The sequence below is a fragment of the Malaclemys terrapin genome, chromosome 5 (assembly GCF_027887155.1).
Source record: "Malaclemys terrapin pileata isolate rMalTer1 chromosome 5, rMalTer1.hap1, whole genome shotgun sequence".
Classification (NCBI taxonomy): Eukaryota; Metazoa; Chordata; order Testudines; family Emydidae; genus Malaclemys; species Malaclemys terrapin.
Genome location: NC_071509.1, coordinates 3,439,675 through 3,460,707, shown reverse-complemented (window position 1 = coordinate 3,460,707; position 21,033 = coordinate 3,439,675). Strand labels below are relative to the sequence as shown.

The window sequence follows — 21,033 nt, the reverse complement described above, 5'->3', positions numbered from 1 at the left end:
GCCCGAAATGTTGCTCTGCACCCCCCACCGTTTGAGGACCAATGCTAATAAGATCAAATCTGCCCCCCCCCCCCTCCCAACAATTCAGGATTGTTCCTAGTTAGCTCTTTCTGACACATTTTTGAAAATATGAACAAACAGATTGGGCATTTTGGGGAATGCTTTCTTCAAGAGGAAAAAACAATCTAATCCAAACAAGTATGTCCCTTTAAGACCCCACAGCCAGGGTAGGTTGATTTGAATAATCAATTTTAATCATGTTTTGCATTTGTACATTTTAGTTATTTTCCTAACGAAAGGTTGATTCTCATTAGGTAGTAACGATTATAATATGTTGATTGACAACTAAAAGAGCCTTTACACTAAATTTGGTGCTTCCTTTTGCTATCCAGGATACACTGTATCCACACATATTTATTTAGCAATTATATAGATTAACTTTACTAGATTAATATTTTACTCACAAATTGTGTCAAGCTATAATTGGATGAAAATTCAAATTAAATTTTATTAAACTACTTTAAATGTGCTGGATACATACAAAAAATGACCAAAACATTTTTGCATTTAAAACAGATTCATTACACAAACTAAGTATTATTAGTGTATTGAACTGATTGCTTATGGTCACCATGTCTTTCAAGATTTTTAGAACTAGTGCCTCTCAACTTTTGTTCTTAGATTAGAAGAGGAAAATAAGCTTTTCTCCTTTTTCAACTCCCAACTGGCTTCTTAATTTTGACTGACCTAGTCATTGAACTGAACTGAGTGAATTAACCAGAAGAAAATATTCTCTCTGCATCTACAGAAAAGGTTGGTGCTGCTAAAAGTGATTTAGGTCTTCAACAAACCACACATACTGCTTAATATGATTTTCTTGTATTTTAATTTTTTGGATAAGTTTGAATATATTTAGGACTTAACATAGCTTATCTATTTCAAAATTAGTTTTAAAGGTTTATTTAAAAAAAAACTATATTTAACTTAATTTTTAAAATCCATTTTTAATCGCTGTTTTTTTTCCCCTCACTCTGCCCATAGCGAATTTACGACCCAAGATTTGGAAGCTCTAGTCAGAACGTAAGTGCCAAAAAAGCAACGCACCCCCAGGCTGAAAGCACCCGTGGCAAGAAACCCGAGCTAAGTCTGTTCGCCGCACAGCTACTAACCCCTTTGGGCCAGGAACGAGCCCCCGCCCTGCACTGGCTGCGCTACACCAACACACGCCATTATTTACCCCGCCTGGCCGGCCGGGGCGCTCGGCGCTGTACCATACCCAGCCTGACCGGCCCCCGAAATGTGCGGGGGGGGGCGGTTCAGTCCCCGGCACCAGGCCCGACTCGCCCATTAACCCTTACCCAGGGCCGCGATCTCCGCCGCCTGCCCCCGGCCGCACAGCATTGTGGGCGCGAGACTCCCCCCTCCCCCCCCGGCTCCTCGCTCCGCCCCTCCCCCCCCGGCTCCTCGCTCCGCCCCTTCCCCATCGCCCCCGGGCCGCCATTTTGAGCGTCTCCTCAGCGGCCGCGGCGCCTTCTGCGTCACACAGGCGCTCGGTGGAACCCCCCCCCCGCCCCCGGCCGCATCGTGCCGGCCCCATACCTCTCCGGGGAGTGGCGGAGGCGGGTCGCTCCCTGCTCCGCCGCGGCCTAGCACTCGGCCGCTGGGTCCGATCAGCGCCGCCCAGCTCCGGCGCCCCTCCGTCGGGCAATGGCTGGCGGGACACCGCTGCGCATGCGCCCAACTGAACGACGGGAGGGACGCGCGCGTGCCTCTAGGAGTAACTGCCCTGCGGCCCGCGAGGGGGTGATCGCGACGCAGCCGCAGAGCGGACCCCGCCGAGCGTCTGCGCCATGGGCTGCCCAATGCGCTTGCGTCGAGTGGCACGGACAGGTGCGCCCGTCGCCAGCGGCGAGTCCTGGGCGCGCGCGCACGCATGCACGGGACTGACCTCGCGCTCGTAAGGGGCGGTTGCCAGCGCAGGCGCACTAGCTTCCTAGGTGCCCCCCCGTTACACAACAGTCGCTCGCGCCCGCTCGACCCTCCTCGCCTCCCTCTTCCCGCGCGTGCGCGCCATCAGCAGAGCCCGAGCGAGTGCAACCGTGGCGCTCACTGCGCAGGCGTGCCCCATCTCACCGCAGGGCATGATGGAACGCTGGTTCCCCACTATATAAGGGGACGGCAGGGGGCGTCTCTGGTTGCAGAGGCGTTTGTGGCGTCGCCTCGAGTTGGCTCCTGGGTGGGGAGTCCGTTAATACATGTCCTCTGTCTTGCCTGTGCCTTAGCTCTCCAGTCCCAACCAGGGGCTCCCTTATGTATCCCCTGTAGGGGTGCCTTTGCTGCCCACTTTCTATCTCCCTTCGGTCGGGAATAGTTCTCTCTCTGCCCCTGGCCCTCCTTTCCTCTTGCTGCCTGCTCCTTGCCCTGTACTCACAAACCCAGCTCTGTCACACACACACACACACACCTCTTTTGTGCCTTCCTCACGCCCCCTTGTCATGCTGGAGCCTAGCAATCCTCCTGGCCTGGAATTCCGGAGCTGCTCCCCGCTGCTGCTTTGTGCCCATCTGCCAGAGATGATTTTAGAGGCCCCTTTCTTACACCAAGAGGTGAGATTGTGTTCTCTTCTTTCCCCCCCCAGGCATGGATGGCAATGCTGGTGAAGGGCAAGAGGAGGATGCTAATAGGTGACAATGCCCCATGTGTAGAGGGCAACTGCTGTTGCTGCAGGATTCATAGATTATAGGACTGGAAGGGACCTCGAGAGGTCATCGAGTCCAGTCCCCTGCCCGCATGGCAGGACCAAATACTGTCTAGACCATCCTTGATAGACATTTATCCAACCTACTCTTAAATATCTCCAGAGACGGAGATTCCACAACCTCCCTAGGCAATTTGGATCTCAGTATTCAGCAGCGGTGGTGACTCGGAAGCCTGTTCCTTGACTCTTTCTCATAAAAATGATGATAGGTGTGATCTAGAAAGCTGTGACTCACCACTGGTAGTGCTAGGAAGTTCCTGACATGGAGCATGCCTATGTGCTCCAGACTCTCTCCTTGATTCCCAATAACAATGTGACTTCACAAAATCCCTTTGTGTACAGTGGAGACATAAACAAAAGCTCTTTTAAGAACAGTCATCGTCTCCTTAAAAAGACCATAATGTCTGCCACCATCCAACCGTACACCAGGCTATTAACCCTACGCCCTCATTATGCTAAACACGGTACCCAAATCATGCACAATATACATGAGACAGCAGAGAATAGGACTTCCTAAAACCAGAGCACCCTCTGGAGCACATCCCAGTGCTATCACAGTACTATGGCTTGCTGGCATTGTGGCATGCAGTACTGTTCCCAGTGAACCTCTTTTGTGTTGGTCTAGGCTTCCCATTGGGAGCAGTCAGCATTGTGCTGGCAAACTGGTTCCAGAACAGCTTTGTCAAGGACAGTACTGCCTGCAGAGACTCCAGCTACCCTACCCCGGTATAGTTCTGTTAAAAGCACTTGGGCATGGGACCCTCTCTTGGCTTTTTAATCTGGCATCAACCGCCTCACAGCTGGGACAGTGCTGTCTGGCAAGTTAGACCGGCACAGAAGTCACTTGCTGTCCTTTAGCCTGCCAGAGATCCCGCTTTCAGTCCCTGTGTAGGAGATGTGCAATAGTACAATCCTCCCATATAGCTTCTTGCTAACGAGCGCCCAGAGTATTACTACCCAGAGATTTACATCAATAAAGCTTGAAATTTTGGGTTCCTAAACTAGTTCTTGGTGTCAGATACTAGTTGAGAGCAGGGGAAGGGCTGTAATATGTTTTGTCTAGATCATGGCTATTTTTTCCCTATGTCCATTTAAAAAAAAAAAAAAAGTAAAAATGTTAACATCCTAAATATGGAGCTGTCTCTCTCAAATCCTGGATTGAATTACCCCAAATCTGCACCACAAACTAGCCATGGGCCTCCTCCTAGGCCAGTCTGACATTGCATGTTGATTTAGAGCACTTAAAAAATTGGCTCTAAGCTGCAAGTCTTAATTGAGAGTGCATCTAGGGTGCCATCTCATAATGAGCCACAAGGAGAGGTGGTACCAGTGCCTCTCACAAGCAACCTCGGCCAGACACTCTTACGGCGTTTCAACCATAAGTGAAAGCTGTCCTCCTCCCTGTGTAACTGTTCCCAGGGCCAGGGGTCTGTGGTAGCAGACCATCACCCCAGACAGCAGCTGGCATGACTGGCAAAGGGAAACAGTACGCCCACCAGGGCGAATATAAACCCGTATCCTAATCTATGTACCCAAAGAGGCTGAGCTAATTTAACCTTAACTCTGGACTGTCCTGGTTTTCGATGCTTAAATTTAACACGTCTTGGGAGAGAGTTATGTTATGTAGTATAGTTTGGACTCAATGTTTTTGAGAAGGAAGAGGAGACAAGGGCCCTGCCTGCATGGGGCTTGCACCTAGGAATGTTTTCCGGCTCCCCTTGACAATGCTCCGACTCAAAGAATATTTCCAACATACCTCTGAACAGCATACTAACCCACAGAATCCTCCCTACCAGCACTACAAAAAAAAGGATTCTGCATGGACTCCTCCGGACGGTCGAAACAACAGACTGGATTTCTACATAGATTGCTTCCGTCGACGTGCAAAGGCTGAAATTGTGGAAAAGCAACATCACTTGCCACATAACCTCAGCCATGCTGAACACAACGCCATCTACAGCCTCAGAAACAACCCTGACATCATAATCAAAAAGGCTGACAAAGGAGGTGCTGTCGTCATCATGAATAAATTGGAATATGACCAGGAGGCTGCTAGACAGCTCTCTAACACCACATTCTACAGGCCATTATCCTCTGATCCCACTGAGGATTACCTAAAGAAACTACACCATCTGCTAAAAAAACTCCCTGACAAAGCACAGGAACAAATCCGTACAGACACATGCCTAGAACCCCGACCAGGGGTATTCTATTTGCTACCCAAGATCCATAAACCTGGATATCCTGGACGCCCCATCATCTCAGGCATTGGCACCCTAACATCAGGCTTGTCTGGTTATGTAGACTCTGTCCTAAGACCCTACGCTACCAGCACTCCCAGCTATCTTCGAGACACCACTGACTTCCTGAGGAAACTACAATCCATCGGTGATCTTCCAGAAAACACCATCCTGGCCACTATGGACGTAGAAGCCCTCTACACCAATATTCCACACAAAGATGGACTACAAGCTATCAGGAACAGTATCCCTGATAATGTCACAGCTAACCTGGTGGCTGAACTTTGTGATTTTGTCCTCACCCACAACTATTTCACATTTGGGGACAATATATACCTTCAAGTCAGCGGCACTGCTATGGGTACCCGCATGGCCCCACAATATGCCAACATTTTTATGGCTGACTTAGAACAACGCTTCCTTAGCTCTCGTCCCCTAACGCCCCTACTCTACTTGCGCTACATTGATGACATCTTCATCATCTGGACCCATGGAAAAGAAGCCCTTGAGGAATTTCACCATGATTTCAATAATTTCCATCCCACCATCAACCTCAGCCTAGATCAATCCACACAAGCGGTCCATTTCCTGGACACTACTGTGCTAATAAGCGATGGTCACATCAATACCACCAAAGAGTCTGGTGGCACCTTAAAGACTAACAGATTTATTTGGGCATAAGCTTTCGTGAGTAAAAACCTCACTTCTTCGGATGCATAGAGTGAAAGCTACAGATGCAGGCATTATATACAGACACATGGAGAGCAGGGAGTTACTTCACAAGTGGCGAACCAGTGTTGACAAGGCCAATTCAATCAGGGTGGATGTAGTCCACTCCCAATAATAGATGAGGAGGTGTCAATTCCAGGAGAGGAAAAGCTGCTTCTGTAGTGAGCCAGCCACTCCCAATCCCTATTCAAGCCCAGATTAATGGTGTTGAATTTGCAAATGAATTTTAGTTCTGCTGTTTCTCTTTGAAGTCTGTTTCTGAAGTTTTTTTGTTCAATGACAGTGACTTTTAAATCTGTGATAGAATGACCAGGGAGATTGAAGTGTTCACTTACTGGCTTGTGTATGTTACCATTCCTGATGTCCGATTTGTGTCCATTTATTCTTTTGCGGAGGGACTGTCCGGTTTGGCCAATGTACATGGCAGAGGGGCATTGCTGGCACATGATGGCATATATGACATTAGTGGATGTGCAGGTGAATGAGCCCCTGATGGTGTGGCTGATGTGGTTGGGTCCTCTGATGCTGTTGCCAGAGTAGATATGGGGACAGAGTAGGCAACGAGGTTTGCTACAGGGATAGGTTCCTGGGTTGGTGTTTCTGTGGTGTGGTGTGTAGTTGCTGGTGAGTATTTGCTTCAGGTTGGGGGGTTGTCTGTAAGCAAGGACTGGCCTGCCTCCCAAGGTCTGTGAGAGTGAGGGATCATTTTCCAGGATAGGTTGTAGGTCGTGGATAATGCGCTGGAGAGGTTTTAGCTGGGGGCTGTATGTGATGGCCAGTGGTGTTCTGTTATTGTCCTTGTTGGGCCTGTCCTGTAGTAGGTGATTTCTGGGTACCCGTCTTGCTCTGTCAATCTGTTTCCTCACTTCCCCAGGTGGGTATTGTAGTTTTACGAATGCTTGATGAGGTTTTTACTCACGAAAGCTTATGCCCAAATAAATCTGTTAGTCTTTAAGGTGCCACCAGACTCTTTGTTGTTTTTGTAGATACAGACTAACACGGCTACCCCCTGATACTTGATCAATACCACCCTATACCGGAAACCTACTGACCGCTACACTTACCTACATGCCTCCAGCTTCCATCCAGGACACACCACACGATCCATTGTCTACAGCCAAGCTCTAAGATATAACCGCATTTGCTCCAATCCCTCGGATAGAGACAAGCACCTACAAGATCTCTATCAAGCATTCTTAAAACTACAATACCCACCTGCTGAAGTGAAAAAACAGATTGACAGAGCCAGACGAGTACCCAGAAGTCACCTCCTACAAGACAGGCCCAACAAAGAAAATAACAGAACACCACTAGCTGTCACCTTCAGCCCCCAACTAAAACCTCTCCAGCGCATCATCAGAGATCTACAACCTATCCTGAAAGATGATCCTTTACTCTCACAGATCTTGGGAGACAGACCTGTCCTCGCTTACAGACAACCCCCCAACCTAAAGCAAATACTCACCAGCAACCACACATCACTGAACAAAACCACTAACCCAGGAACCTATCCTTGTAACAAACCCCGATGCCAACTCTGTCCACATATCTATTCAAGTGACATCATCATAGGACCTAATCACATCAGCCATACCATCAGGGGCTCGTTCACCTGCACATCTACCAATGTGATCTATGCCATCATGTGCCAGCAATGCCCCTCTGCCATGTACATTGGCCAAACCGGACAGTCTCTACGCAAAAGAATTAATGGACACAAATCTGACATCAGGAATCAAAATACTCAAAAACCAGTGGGAGAACACTTTAACCTGTCTGGTCATTCAGTGACAGACCTGCGGGTGGCTATATTACAACAGAAAAACTTCAAAAACAGACTCCAAAGAGAGACTGCAGAGCTAGAATTGATATGCAAACTAGACACAATCAACTCCGGTTTGAATAAGGACTGGGAATGGCTGAGCCATTACAAACGTTGACTATCTCCCCTTGTAAGTACTCTCACACTTCTTATCACACTGTCTGTACTGGGCTATCTCGATTATCACTTCAAAAGTTTTTTTTCTCTTACTTAATTGGCCTCTCAGAGTTAGTAAGACAACTCCCACCTGTTTATGCTCTCTGTATGTGTGTATATATATCTCCTCATTATATGTTCCATTCTATATGCATCCGAAGAAGTGGGCTGTAGTCCACGAAAGCTTATGCTCTAATAAATTTGTTAGTCTCTAAGGTGCCACAAGTACTCCTGTTCTTGATATTGTAATGATAGCTATTATAAAAACACCTTAGTGAGAAGGAGGGGTGGACAGAGTTCAGAGGAGAGCAGGGTTAGGTCAAAAAAATTACAATCTCAAGGCCAAATCCTGCTTCATTTATTAATATGAATACTTCCACTGAAGTCAGTGGAAATATTCACAGACACAAGGAGGATTGGCCCCATTTGTACTGGGACATAGGGTAAGAAGACATTCTGATTAGGCTGTGTCTCTATGCCGAGCATAGTGATACATACCTAAGAAATAGCACCGATAAAGGAAAATATCTGGGTATAGGGAGTGTGTGTTGGAAGAGCTAGGAGGCACAGACAGAGGGTTTCAACATCATACTTTAAAAACACAAAAGGATGCTGCTTTAAAAAAGCTTTTTATATTGTACATTTATAAGTGGTGACTAACCTACACATAGTATCGAGTTTAATAAATACCAATGTCAATTACGGTAACAGTGTATGTTTAGATAGTAAATGACTATCACTGACACTGAATCCCAGCCCCTTATGTGTGCTTCTAATGGAGTGTCTTAATCCTTTTTTAATGCAATACTTTTTTTAGGGGTTTCCAAACTGTTCCTATCACCTTGGCGCCTGAACATACTACAGTGTTTCAAAACAAATACCAAATTGGGTCTTAAAATAAAATGCTGTATACAGAGCTTGCTACAAAAATAGCTCAGAGGGTTAATAAGAGTAACCAGACAGGTAAATACTATACTGCTCTCTCAGGGCTGGTCTACGCTGGGGGGGGGGGTCGATGTAAGATATGCAACTTCAGCTACGGGAATAGCGTAGCTGAAGTTGAGTATTTTATTTCGACTTACCTCCCGTCCTCACAGCACAGGATCGATGGCCGGGGCTCGCCCGTCGACTCCGCTACCGCCGCTCGCCGTGGTGGAGTTCCGGAATCGACGATGAGCACGTTTGGGGATCGATATATCGCGTCTAGACGAGACGCAATCTATCAATCCCCGATAGATCGATTACTACCCGCCAATTCGACGGGTAGTCTGGACAGGCTCAAACTCAGGCCCTGATAGAAAGCAGCTGATTTCCAAGGGCAGGGGATTTCAGCTGAAGATGTCCTACCACTGATCCTAGAGCAGTTGGCCTCTGGGATTAATACAACAAATCAAATTGGACATCAGGATATTGTTGGAGCAATATAACAAACAATGAAAAGGAGGCAACTGTTCAGATCACCCAGTCCTAGACCACTGAAGGCCTTATGGATTGTCACCAACACTTGAGCTAACATGCAACCAGTGCACTGTAGAGAGCCCTTGCGATGCAGAACTCTGTGTATGTTTCATATAATCAAACTAAGAAATACAGTCTGGGGCTGAGTGTACTTTTCCTTATGCCAGGGAATGTTTTTCCACTGGCTACCCTTTCATTTCTGGCTAGTTTACACTACACAGGCTTTGCTGCTACAGTGCTATAGTATAGCACCTGAGGCCCCCTAGTGTAGACACAGTATATGCCAATAAAAGGAGTGTTTCTGCCAGTGGAGTGACACACCACCTACCCACATGACATTAGCTAAGCTGTACGCAATGCTGTAGCCATGTTGGTCCCAGCATATTAGAGAGACAAAGTGGGTGAGGTAATAACTTTTGTTGGTGAGAGGGACAAGCTTTCAAGCTTATGAAAGCGTGTCTCTCTCATCAACAGAAGCTGGTCCAATATTAAGAGAGATTACCTCACCCAGCTTGTCCCTTTAATTAGCTAAGCTGACAGAAGCACTCTTCTGGCCGCACAACTGCAGCTACACTCGGGGTTTTGCTGCAGAGCGATGTGGTTTTTTTCACAGCCCTGGCCAATTTAGCTGTGCTGACAAAACTCTGTAGCGCAGACCTGGCCTCAGTAAGATCACCTGGCTAGCAACTTCTCAAATTTCTACAGCCCTTACACTGTAATTGTCACAAGCCCCCAATATTGAGAACTTACTACAGTGTAATTACTTTCAGCTAGATGGAGTAGAAATGTATTATATAAAGTGCTGTTTAGATTGTCCATCTCTGGGCCTTCTGCTGTTGGTTCCCTCTGCTTTCACCAATGCAGTGCTGTCTTGTACTTGACTAGTACATGAACAGCACTGTATCACTGGTGCAGTACTGTCATCCTGAGTCTGCAGACAGCCTGAAAGGTGTGAACCCCACTCATCTCAGTTGCATGTTAATTTGGAGACCTACTGGTTACATTTTGAAGAACACGCAAAAAAGGAGAGGGATGATCATATTATGAAAATCTGCACAGGCATCTTGGTTTTGGTTTCTCAAGGAGGTAGAGCTTGGGAGAATGTCACTTGTTTCCCATTGCAATTCAGGTTCACTGTAGGTTATATTCTACTTTGTATGAGAGGATGCTATGGTCCATAAAGGATCATTTGTATGATAATTATTTGTATCTATGTTCTATATAATACTCTAACAAATTCATAGCCACTTCAGCTTTCCTGATTGCCACTCTGAACTTCCTGACTGCAGCAGGATAAAAACTCAGATCTTCCTACTCCAAGTGCAACATTTGTTCATCTTTTGCAATTTCTCGTAGGTAACTTCACCTCCCTGCCCACCATCACACAACAACCCCCTCCCCCCCCATCTAAGTGATCGGGATCAACACAGTGTTTTCCCTTAGAGATGGCTGAAGTTGGTCTTTCCCCAACCCCATTAGTATTTTTGAAAACAAGGTTTTGTTGTAAATTGAAAAATGTATAAAAAAATCTTGACAAAATTTCAGTTTGAAAGTTTGTTTCATTTTTGTGGGGAAAAAATTCTACTGTCTCTTTCTTTAGGAAAGGGATAGATAATTAAGACAGAAAGTATCATAATGCCACTATATAAATCCATGGCACGCCTGCACCTTGAATACTGTGTGCCGTTCATAGAATCATAGAATATCAGAGTTGGAAGGGACCTCAAGAGGTCATCTAGTCCAACCCCCTGCTCAAAGCAGGACCAATTCCCAGCTAAATCATCCCAGCCAGGGCTTTGTCAAGCCGGGCCTTAAAAACCTCCAAGGAAGGAGACTCCACCACCTCCCTAGGTAACGCATTCCAGTGTTTCACCACCCTCCTAGTGAAATAGTTTTTCCTGATATCCAACCTGGACCTCCCCCACTGCAGCTTGAGACCATTGCTCCTTGTTCTGTCATCTGCCACCACTGAGAACAGCCGAGCTCCATTCTCTTTGGAACCCCCCTTCAGGTAGTTGAAGGCTGCTATCAAATCCCCCCTCATTCTTCTCTTCTGGAGACTAAACAATCCCAGTTCTCTCAGCCTCTCCTCATAAGTCATGTGCTCCAGACCCCTAATCATTTTTGTTGCCCTCCGCTGGACTCTTTCCAATTTTTCCACATCCTTCTTGTAGTGTGGGGACCAAAACTGGACACAGTATTCCAGATGAGGCCTCACCAATGTCGAATAAAGGGGAACGATCACGTTCCTCGATCTGCTGGCAATGCCCCTACTTATACAGCCCAAAATGCCGTTAGCCTTCTTGGCAACAAGAGCACACTGTTGACTCATATCCAGCTTCTCGTCCACTGTGACCCCTAGGTCCTTTTCAGCAGAACTGCTACCTAGCCATTCGGTCCCTAGTCTGTAGCAGTGCATGGGATTCTTCCGTCCTAAGTGCAGGACTCTGCACTTGTCCTTGTTGAACCTCATCAGGTTTTTTTCTGCCCAATCCTCTAATTTGTCTAGGTCCCTCTGTATCCGATCCCTACCCTCTAGTGTATCTACCACGCCTCCTAGTTTAGTGTCATCTGCAAACTTGCTGAGAGTGCAGTCCACACCATCCTCCAGATCATTAATAAAGATATTAAACAAAACCGGCCCCAGGACCGACCCTTGGGGCACTCCACTTGAAACCGGCTGCCAACTAGACATGGAGCCATTGATCACTACCCGTTGAGCCCGACGATCTAGCCAGCTTTCTATCCACCTTACAGTCCATTCATCCAGCCCATACTTCTTTAACTTGGTGGCAAGAATACTGTGGGAGACAGTATCAAAAGCTTTGCTAAAGTCAAGAAATAACACATCCACTGCTTTCCCCTCATCCACAGAGCCAGTTATCTCATCATAGAAGGCAATTAGGTTAGTCAGGCACGACTTCCCCTTCGTGAATCCATGCTGACTGTTCCTGATCACTTTCCTCTCCTCTAAATGTTTCATAATTGATTCCTTGAGGACCTGCTCCATGATTTTTCCAGGGACTGAGGTGAGGCTGACTGGCCTGTAGTTCCCCGGATCCTCCTTCTTCCCTTTTTTAAAGATGGGCACTACATTAGCCTTTTTCCAGTCATCTGGGACCTCCCCCGATCGCCATGAGTTTTCAAAAATAATGGCTAATGGCTCTGCAATCTCACCCGCCAACTCCTTTAGCACCCTCGGATGCAGCGCATCCGGCCCCATGGACTTGTGCACGTCCAGTTTTTCTAAATAGTCCCGAACCACTTCTTTCTCCACAGAGGGTTGGCCACCTTCTCCCCATGCTGTACTGCCCAGTGCAGCAATCTGGGAGCTGACCTTGTGCGTGAAGACAGAGGCAAAAAAATCATTGAGTACATTAGCTTTTTCCACATCCTCGGTCACTAGGTTGCCTCCCTCATTCAGTAAGGGGCACACACTTTCCTTGATTTTCTTCTTGTTGCTAACATACCTGAAGAAACCCTTCTTGTTACTCTTAACATCTCTTGCTAACTGCAACTCCAAGTGTGATTTGGCCTTCCTGATTTCACTCCTGCACGCCTGAGCAATATTTTTATACTCTTCCCTGGTCATTTGTCCAATCTTCCACTCCTTATAAGCCTCTTTTTTGCGTTTAAGATCAGCAAGGATTACACTGTTTAGCCAAGCTGGTCGCCTGCCATATTTACTATTCTTTCTACACATCGGGATGGTTTGTTCCTGCAACCTCAATAAGGATTGAGGTTCTGGTCACCCCATCTCAAAAAGCTATATTAAAATTAGAAAAAGTCTGAGAAAGGCAACAAAAGTGATTAGGAATATGGAACAGCTTCCATATTAGGAGATTAAAAAGACTGGGACTTTTCATCTTAGAAAAGAGATGACTATGTGTGTGTGTGGGGAAATATGACAAAATGGGGGGAAATGCTCTCTAATTTTCCCATCCCCAGGGAAAACAATGTTGAAGTGGGTTACTGTCACGCACTTAAACTGCAAAAGTTTAAGTGAAAACCTTACTTTCTAAAAAGTGAGTTATTTTCTTTCACTTTTAAAAGTCTTTTTCTCTCCACTCCCCCCCCCCCCCCAAAAAAAAGTTTTGTAGAGGAAAAAGGGGGCGAATCTGAGAGAAGGCAGGCATTTCCCCACAGTTTTGAAACAAAAATTCATAAACCCAAAATTTCAAATACTGAAAAAATGTCATCTTTTTCTGCTGTTTTTGATTGAAATTTTAAAAACTGCATCAAAACCAATATACGTGAAAAGAATATGCTTCCCCAGGCCTTGTTGCTTGGTGGCATATATGGGGCCTCTGCAGAACTGATCTCCACAGCGGACAGAATGCCCCGCGCAAGTTCCTCGTGTCCCCAGACCACCCCCCTCCATGCAGCATAACCAAACTGGGCCCCTGCAGCTACACAACACAGCAAGATTTTTGCACCCAGAAAAATCACCCCCCACCCCCCCCAGTTTGGAGCATTTTCCATTTGGCTGTGAAAACATGGCCCATTTCAGCTTATTGCCAGATATTTCAGGAACAGCAGCAGGACCTGAATGGCCGAGTCACCTTAATAATAGACTAACACGGCTGCTACTCTGAAACCTTAATAATAGGGCTGCCAAGAGTCATTTATTACAAGGAACATCTCTCATTTCTTCATCTCTGTACAACATGCTCGGGAGTTGCTGAGTACTGCAAAAAGCAGCAAGAAATACCTTTGTAGGTGAGTACTGCTTAGGGTGACCAGATGTCCTGATTTTGGGGTCTTTTACTTATATAGGCTCCTATTACCCCCCACCCCCTGTCCCAATTTTTCACACTTGCTGTCTGGTCACCCTAGTCCTGCTTAGTATTAAGTATAATATATAGTAATAATGATGATGATGATGATGAGAAGAATATCAGAAGGAAGGGTGGGGCGGGGCGGGGATGCTAAGAAAACAGTTCCTTATTTTTTAAATATAGTGTTGGCAGCCCTACTTAGTAATGAGGGGGAAAGCCTCCTGCCAATGCAGCAATCCTAGGGTACAGCTACCCTGGAATAAAAAACCCATATCACCACCATGGCTGGGCCAGGTCAGCTGACTCTGGCATGCAGGACTAAAACTTGCTGTGTAGACATTCCACCCTGGGGTCCTAGAGCTCAGGCTTCAGTCCCAGCCCGTATGTCTACACAGCAAGTTTACAGCCCAGCAGCCCCAGGCTCCCCTCCCCTGTGAGTTGAAGTCAGCTGTTTAATTGCTGTGTGGAAGTATCCTTAGGGGCTTGTACAGAAGGCCTCTGTGCCAAGGAACCTTCTTCTGCAAGCAGGGCCTGAGAGCTTTCTCCCAGCAGATGGTGCCTATGAGCTTGGAGAAGCTCAGCAGAGACAAGCAACAGGCGTATTTAACCCTGCACCAGGATTGTGTGGTAACAACCGTCGCCTTTGCATCTCTAAGCAATGACTAAATGAGGAGCAATCCCAGATCATTTGTTTCTCCTGATTTCTGTCCCGGAGTGTGATGCGCTATGGGACGAGGATTGTACACATTCCCAGACCATCCCTCTCTGGCATTGCCACTTGTGCTGGCTGTGGCATTGCACTGCTGTTAAGTACCTATTGCCCAAGAGCCTTACATACATTTTTATCATATTAAGTTTCAAAACCACCCTGTGGCAAGTGTAGTTTAATCGCCATTTTAGATGGGGTAAACTGAGGCACAAGCTGGTTAAAGTGACAAACTCAAGATTGCAGAGAATCCAGGAATCCCTTGCTCGAAGGCTCCCTCTGTGGAGCATGGGCAGCAGCTGCCAGTGTGGGATTTATATGCATAGAGACAATACTGGGATTTCTCCCCCTTCTCTTCTAAAGGGCTACGAACAACATGAACTGAAACGCAAGAGAACGGTCGTGTCTGGCCCCGCAAAGCCTTTCTGGCATGGTTACTGTGACATAAGAGCAGGGCAGATGTACCTTGCCCTCTGACAGGGTAGGCCCCTCTTGTCTCCATTCTGTCTCTCAGAGGGGATCCAGATAGCCCTATGCAGCTCCTCCTCGTCCCTCTCCTGACTCCCTGCAGCCATAGGGGCATGCTAGACCCCAGGGCAGGAGGAAGTGTGGCCAGAGCTCTCTGCTCTTCTGGGCTGGCGGACAGCTCCATAGGGAGCCATTGTGGGCAGCATATATTAGAGTACCCCTGGGGTAGCTCTAACTTACACCCCAGAGCAGCCCATTAGTTGGGAGCTACAAAGGTAATGTAAAGCATTGCTCCCCTGGCCTCCTGAGCCCACCCAGACTGCACTTCCTGCAAGGCTGCAATGCCCAGGACTCAGGTAGGTCAAGGGCAGTACAGATCAGTGGTCAGAGTTCACACAAGCGGTCCAATAGCCAGGAGATCCAATCCCAAGGAAACATACAGCCACATAGCCAGTAGGGGCCAGATCCAAGTAGTAATTAGCAGGCAATTTTGTTGTTCAGCCAAGACCCTAACAGAAGCAGAATGTTTATATATGGACACCAGCTGGTCAAGGTCATGTGGCCATCTGGGCTACAGGTTGCAGAACCCTGGAAGCTGGCTTGCCCCAGTCTGTGAATTCCCCGGTAACTGGGTGGGTTGGTGAGGTGCAATGACCCAGGCTGTTTCCTAAGAACCCACAGGGCACGTGTTCAAGACTGGGATTTGAGAGTCCTGCCAAAGGCTCAGCAAAGAACTGCTCGAGAAACATTGAGCTTTGCAGACCACACTGCCCATCACCACGCTTTAGATGTTTACTCTCCAAACACAAACCTGCCCAAAGCCCGGCCAAGGGCTCTGGATACTGTAGTCCAGCAGGCATTTCTTGTGCGAAGGACGGTATTATCTGAAAGGGCTTCCCCTAGAGGGCATTGTGAACAGCATGTGCACAACTTGCTACATTACAGGGGGACTTGATATTAGTTCCCTAGATTAGCAGTGTTACATCTCCACCAGTGTTCTCTCTGCTTGAACAAATAGCTGCCCAAGCCTAAAATCCTCTTCCTAGCTGCCTGGTTGGTGAGGCACATTCACATGCTCAGGGTCTGACTGATGGCCAGATTTGGGGACGCGAAGGAATTTTCTCCCAGGTCAGATTGGCAGAGACCTTGGGGGAGTGGTGGATGATGCCTTCCTCTGCAACACCAGGATTGGAGTGCGGAGGGGGAGGAGGGCTCCGGGGTGGAGCTGGGGATGAGGGGCTCAGGGCTGGGGCAGAGGGTTGGGGTGCAGGGGGTGAGGGGTCTGGCTGGGGGTGCAGGCTCTGCGGTGGGGCTGGGAATGAGGAGCTTGGGGTGCAGGCTGCCTGGGGGCTACAGCGGGGAGAGAGGACTCCCCGCAGCTCTCTCTCCCCGCAGCAGCACCTGGACTGGAGGTGGGGGGCGGAAAGGTGCCTCTCTCCGGGCCACAGCAGAGCTGGGTTGGGGCCAGAGGAGAGGCACCTCTCCCCCAGCTGTGACAAGTCCAGGGCAGGTCCATATTGGGGAGAGGCATCTCTCCACCCCTGAGCCCCTGCGTGGGACTTAATAGGCAGCTGTGTGGCCATGCAGCTTAGAGGGAACATAGGTCCTGAGGCCAGTTGGGAAGCCTTGATCTAATGGACTGGTCTGGTCTGGTCTGCACTAGAGAACCGAACACATTGTACCAATGCAAGCAGCAGTGGCGCAGGGAGCCCACACAAGCTGCGTTGTTTCGGGTGCAGTTCTCTCCCACCTGCACACAAGCACGGCACGCCTCCATTCCAGAGTCAATGACCTGTGTGGACCTCTCCCTCACTCCCCAAAGCACTGGTCTTTATAGGGCTTTATCACCACTGGGGCCCATCCACGCAAGCAACACCAAACTGTGCTATCAACTGGCCAGGGCACTATCGCATTATAATCCAACCCCCGGCACAGTCTCCGTGGGCTGCAGATGGGCCCTTCGAAAACCGGCAGTCCCCAGAGGTAGCACAGGAGCAATGAAGCGCTGCTTACACCACAAGGGCAGCGTGATGGGGTGTCCACCCCACACAAGGCCAGAAGGGGCTAAGGGGGCCAGCTGGGCCAATTAACCACATGGAGGAGGAGCCAGGGAGCAAGGACTAATTAGAGATGGCACAGCTGGACAGGAACAGGAGAGGCCTTTTTCTCTTTCTTTTTTTTTATACTCTTGCTTATCAACGTGTGTGTGTGTGTGTGTGTGTGTGTGTGTGTGTGTGTGTGTGTGATTACCCAAATGAGTGAGTCATGCAGCCCATCCCAAATAAATGTAAATAAAATGTTGATGCCACTGGAAACCATCACAAAATCTGCCTGTCACTTACAATTGTTTTAATGGGTTTAAAACAATAGTGAGGACTTTTGACTGTATCTCTGTGCTCCTAGAGCTAGGGGTGTGAGTTACAATTAGTCTGACTGGTCCAGGTTCAGACTGAGCCATACAGATCTCCTCAAATGATCTCAAATTCACATGAATGTCAGGCTGAGTATCTCAGGCCCTCCCAGAGCTAGGAATGATCACTCATCCCATCAGGAAGCTGGCAATCCCCCCTTCCTAATGGGATAACAGCCCCGTTCCTAGCCCTGAAGGGTTTTGAAACGACCTGGGCTGATGGAAGAGCAGGCAGAGTGCAGGTGAATGGGGACGGAAAACAAGAACAGCAGCTTATATGTTATATCCCCATCTCCTACCCTTCACCTGATTTGTGACGGTTTCTGATCTCTGCTTGTACCCTTCAGGCACCATCCTAATATAAATGCTTCTTACTACTAATACTAGGATGGGAAGGCAAAACCAGACCCAATACACAAGACAAGAAGGAATGGCGGGGGAGGGAGAGAAAAGACAGGCAAATGAGTGAGTGCACAGACGGAAAAAGGTGTAGGAACTATGGCCACATCTACGCTACAAACTTATGTCGACTCAAGATACGTTGGCATACAGCCGCCATAGTCAGCACATCACTTGAGGGTGTGCACACCACGCTCCTTGTACGCGCACCACCGACACTCCCCAGGAGCGCTTGTACTGATGGGGAGCGCAGTGCGCTATGGATAGGTATTCAACTATGCCACTTGCCACTGTCCAGCACAGGGTCTTTTGGGAAGTGTAGGCAATGCATGATGGGACTGAAACGTGTCACGCAGGGTGACTGGGAGCATGGGATCAACTTCCCAGTTTGCAACTGTTCCCATCCCATAATGTCAGCTGTGTGCCATAATTTTAATGCCTTTTCTTTCCAAAATCCCACAAACCCATGTGGTCCTCCTCGCTGTCATAGAATCATAGACTTTAAGGTCAGAAGGAACCATTATGATCATCTAGTCTGACCTCCTGCACAATGCAGGCCACAGAATCTCACCCACTCACTCCTGTATCAAACCTGTGTCTGAGCCACTGAAGTCCTCAAATCATGGTTTAAAGACTTCAAGGTACAGAAAATCTTCCAGCAAGTGACCCGTGCCCCACACTGCAGAGGAGGTAAAAAAAAAACAGGCCTCTGCCAATCTGCCCTGAAGGAAAATTCCTTCCCGACTCCAAATATGGCGATCACCTAAACCCTGAGCATGTGGGCAAGATTCACCAGCCAGACACCCAGGAAAGAATTCTCTGTAGTAACTCAGATCCCACTACATCTACCTCCCATCACAAGTCATTGGGCATATTTACCATTAATAGTCAAAGACCAATCTCATTATACCATCCCCTCCATAAGCTTATCAAGCTTAGTCTTGAAGCCAGATATGTCTTTTGCCCACTACTCCCCTTGGAAGGCTGTTCCCAGAACTTCACTCCTCTGATGGTTAGAAACCTTCGTCTAATTTCAAGTCTAAACTTTCTGATGGCCAGTTTATATCCATTTGTTCTTGTGTCCACATTGGTACTGAGCTTAAATAATTCCTCTCCCTCCCTGGTATTCATTCCTCTGATATATTTATAGAGAGCAATCATATCTCCCCTCAGCCTTCTTTTGGTTAGGCTAAACAAGCCAAGCTCTTTGAGTCTCCTTTCATAAGACAGGTTTTCCATTCCTCAGATCATCCTAGTAGCCCTTCTCTGTACCTGTTCCAGTTTGAATTCATCCTTCTTAGACATGGGGGACCAAAACTGCACACAGTATTCCAGATGAGGTCTCACCAGTGCCTTGTATAATGGTACTAACACCTCCCGTCTCTACTGGAAATACCTCGCCTGATGCATCCCAAGACCACATTAGCTTTTTTCACGGCCATATCACATTGGCGGCTCATAGTCATCCTGTGATCAACCAATACTCCGAGGTCCTTCTCCTCCTCTATTACTTCCAACTGATGTCCACCATCACTGACAGAAGCATGGTGTGACGGGATCCCTGGGGTTCAGCCTGGGACTGTGGGATGCTGTGCCACCCTGAACTCTCTCCAGCCTAGGCCGTCTCTCACAATGCCTCGCTAGTGACCAGCAGCAAATACCTCCAGGCCCTGTTATCACTCAGCATAACCGCATATGGAGCCCCACACCCAACTAGATTGCATGAATGCTCCTGTAGCCACTCATGAATCACACAGGGAAAGGCACCAGCCAAATCCCCCCAGCTCCCAGCACTGTACCTTGGACTGCTTAAGACAAGTAGTGCAAATTTATTAATTGGTTCACCACTTCCTCAGTGGAAAGTGGACATACTCAAGGAGCTGACTGAGGAGATATCTGAGCCATTAGCGATTATCTTTCAGAAGTCATGGAAGACGGGAGAGATTCCAGAAGACTGGAAAGGGGCAAATATAGTGCCCATCTATAAAAAGGGAAATAAGGACAACCCAGGGAATTACAGACCAGTCAGCTTAACTTCTGTACCTGGAAAGATAATGGAGCAAATAATTAAACAATCAGTTTGCAAACATCTAGAAGATAATAAGGTGATAAGTAACCGTCAGCATTGATTTGTCAAAAACAAATCGTGTCAAACCAACCTGATAGCTTTCTTTGACAGGGTAACAAGCCTTGTGGATAGGGGAGAAGTGGTAGACGTGGTAATCTTCATTTTAGTAAAGCTTTTGATACTGTCCCGCATGACCTTCTCATAAATAACCTACAGAAATGCAACCTAGATGGAGCTACTATAAGTGCAAAACTGGTTGGAAAACCATTCTCAGAGAGTAGTTATCAGTGGTTCACAGTCATGCTGGAAGGACACAATGAGTGGGGTGCTGCAGGGATCAGTTCTGGGTCTGGTTCCATTCCATAGCTTCATCAATGATTTAGATAATGGCACAGAGAGTACACTTATAAAGTTAGTGGACGATACCAAGCTGGGAGGGGTTTCAAGTGCTTTGGAGGATAGGATTAAAATTCAAAATGATCTGGGCAAACTGGAGAAATGGTCTGAAGTAAATAGGATGAAATTCAATAAGGACAAATGCACAGTACTCCACTTAGGAAGGAACAATCAATTGCACACATACAAAATGGGAAATGACTGCCTAGGAAGAAGTACTGCGGAAAGGGATCTGGGGGTCATAGTGGACCACAAGCTAAATATGAGTCAGGTGTAACGCTGTTGCAAAAAAAGAAAACATTCTGGGATGTATTAGCAGGAGTGTTGTAAGCAAGACACGAGAAGTAATTCTTCCGCTCTACTCCGTGCTGATTAGCCCTCAACTGGAGTATTGTATCCAGTTCTGGGCACCACATTTCAGGAAGGATGTGGACAAACTGGAGAGAGTCCAGAGTAGAGCAATAAAAATGATTAAAGGTCTAGAAAACATGACCTATGAGGGAAGATTGAAAAAAATTGGGTTTGTTTAGTCTGGAAATGAGAAGACTGAGAGGGGACATGATAACAGTTTTCAAGTTACAAGGAGAAGGAAGAAAAATTGTTTTTCTTAACCTCTGAGGATAGGACAAGAAGCAATGGGTTTAA

The 21,033-nt window shown here is 47.4% G+C and overlaps 1 protein-coding gene across 6 annotated transcripts in view; it reads right to left on the bottom strand.

Annotated features, from left to right (window-relative positions):
• ZNF638 (zinc finger protein 638) overlaps positions 1 to 21,033 on the bottom strand; it is a 101,651-nt gene that overhangs the window by 68,098 nt on the left and 12,520 nt on the right. Inside the window, exon 1 of one of the 6 annotated variants that reach the window (XM_054030182.1) lies at positions 1,600 to 1,731. The exons of the other annotated variants lie outside the window; for them this stretch is intronic. The gene's annotated coding sequence lies outside the window, so the exon portion shown is untranslated. Of the gene's footprint in view, positions 1 to 1,599; positions 1,732 to 21,033 lie in introns of those variants that run through there. 6 annotated transcript variants of the gene reach the window in all.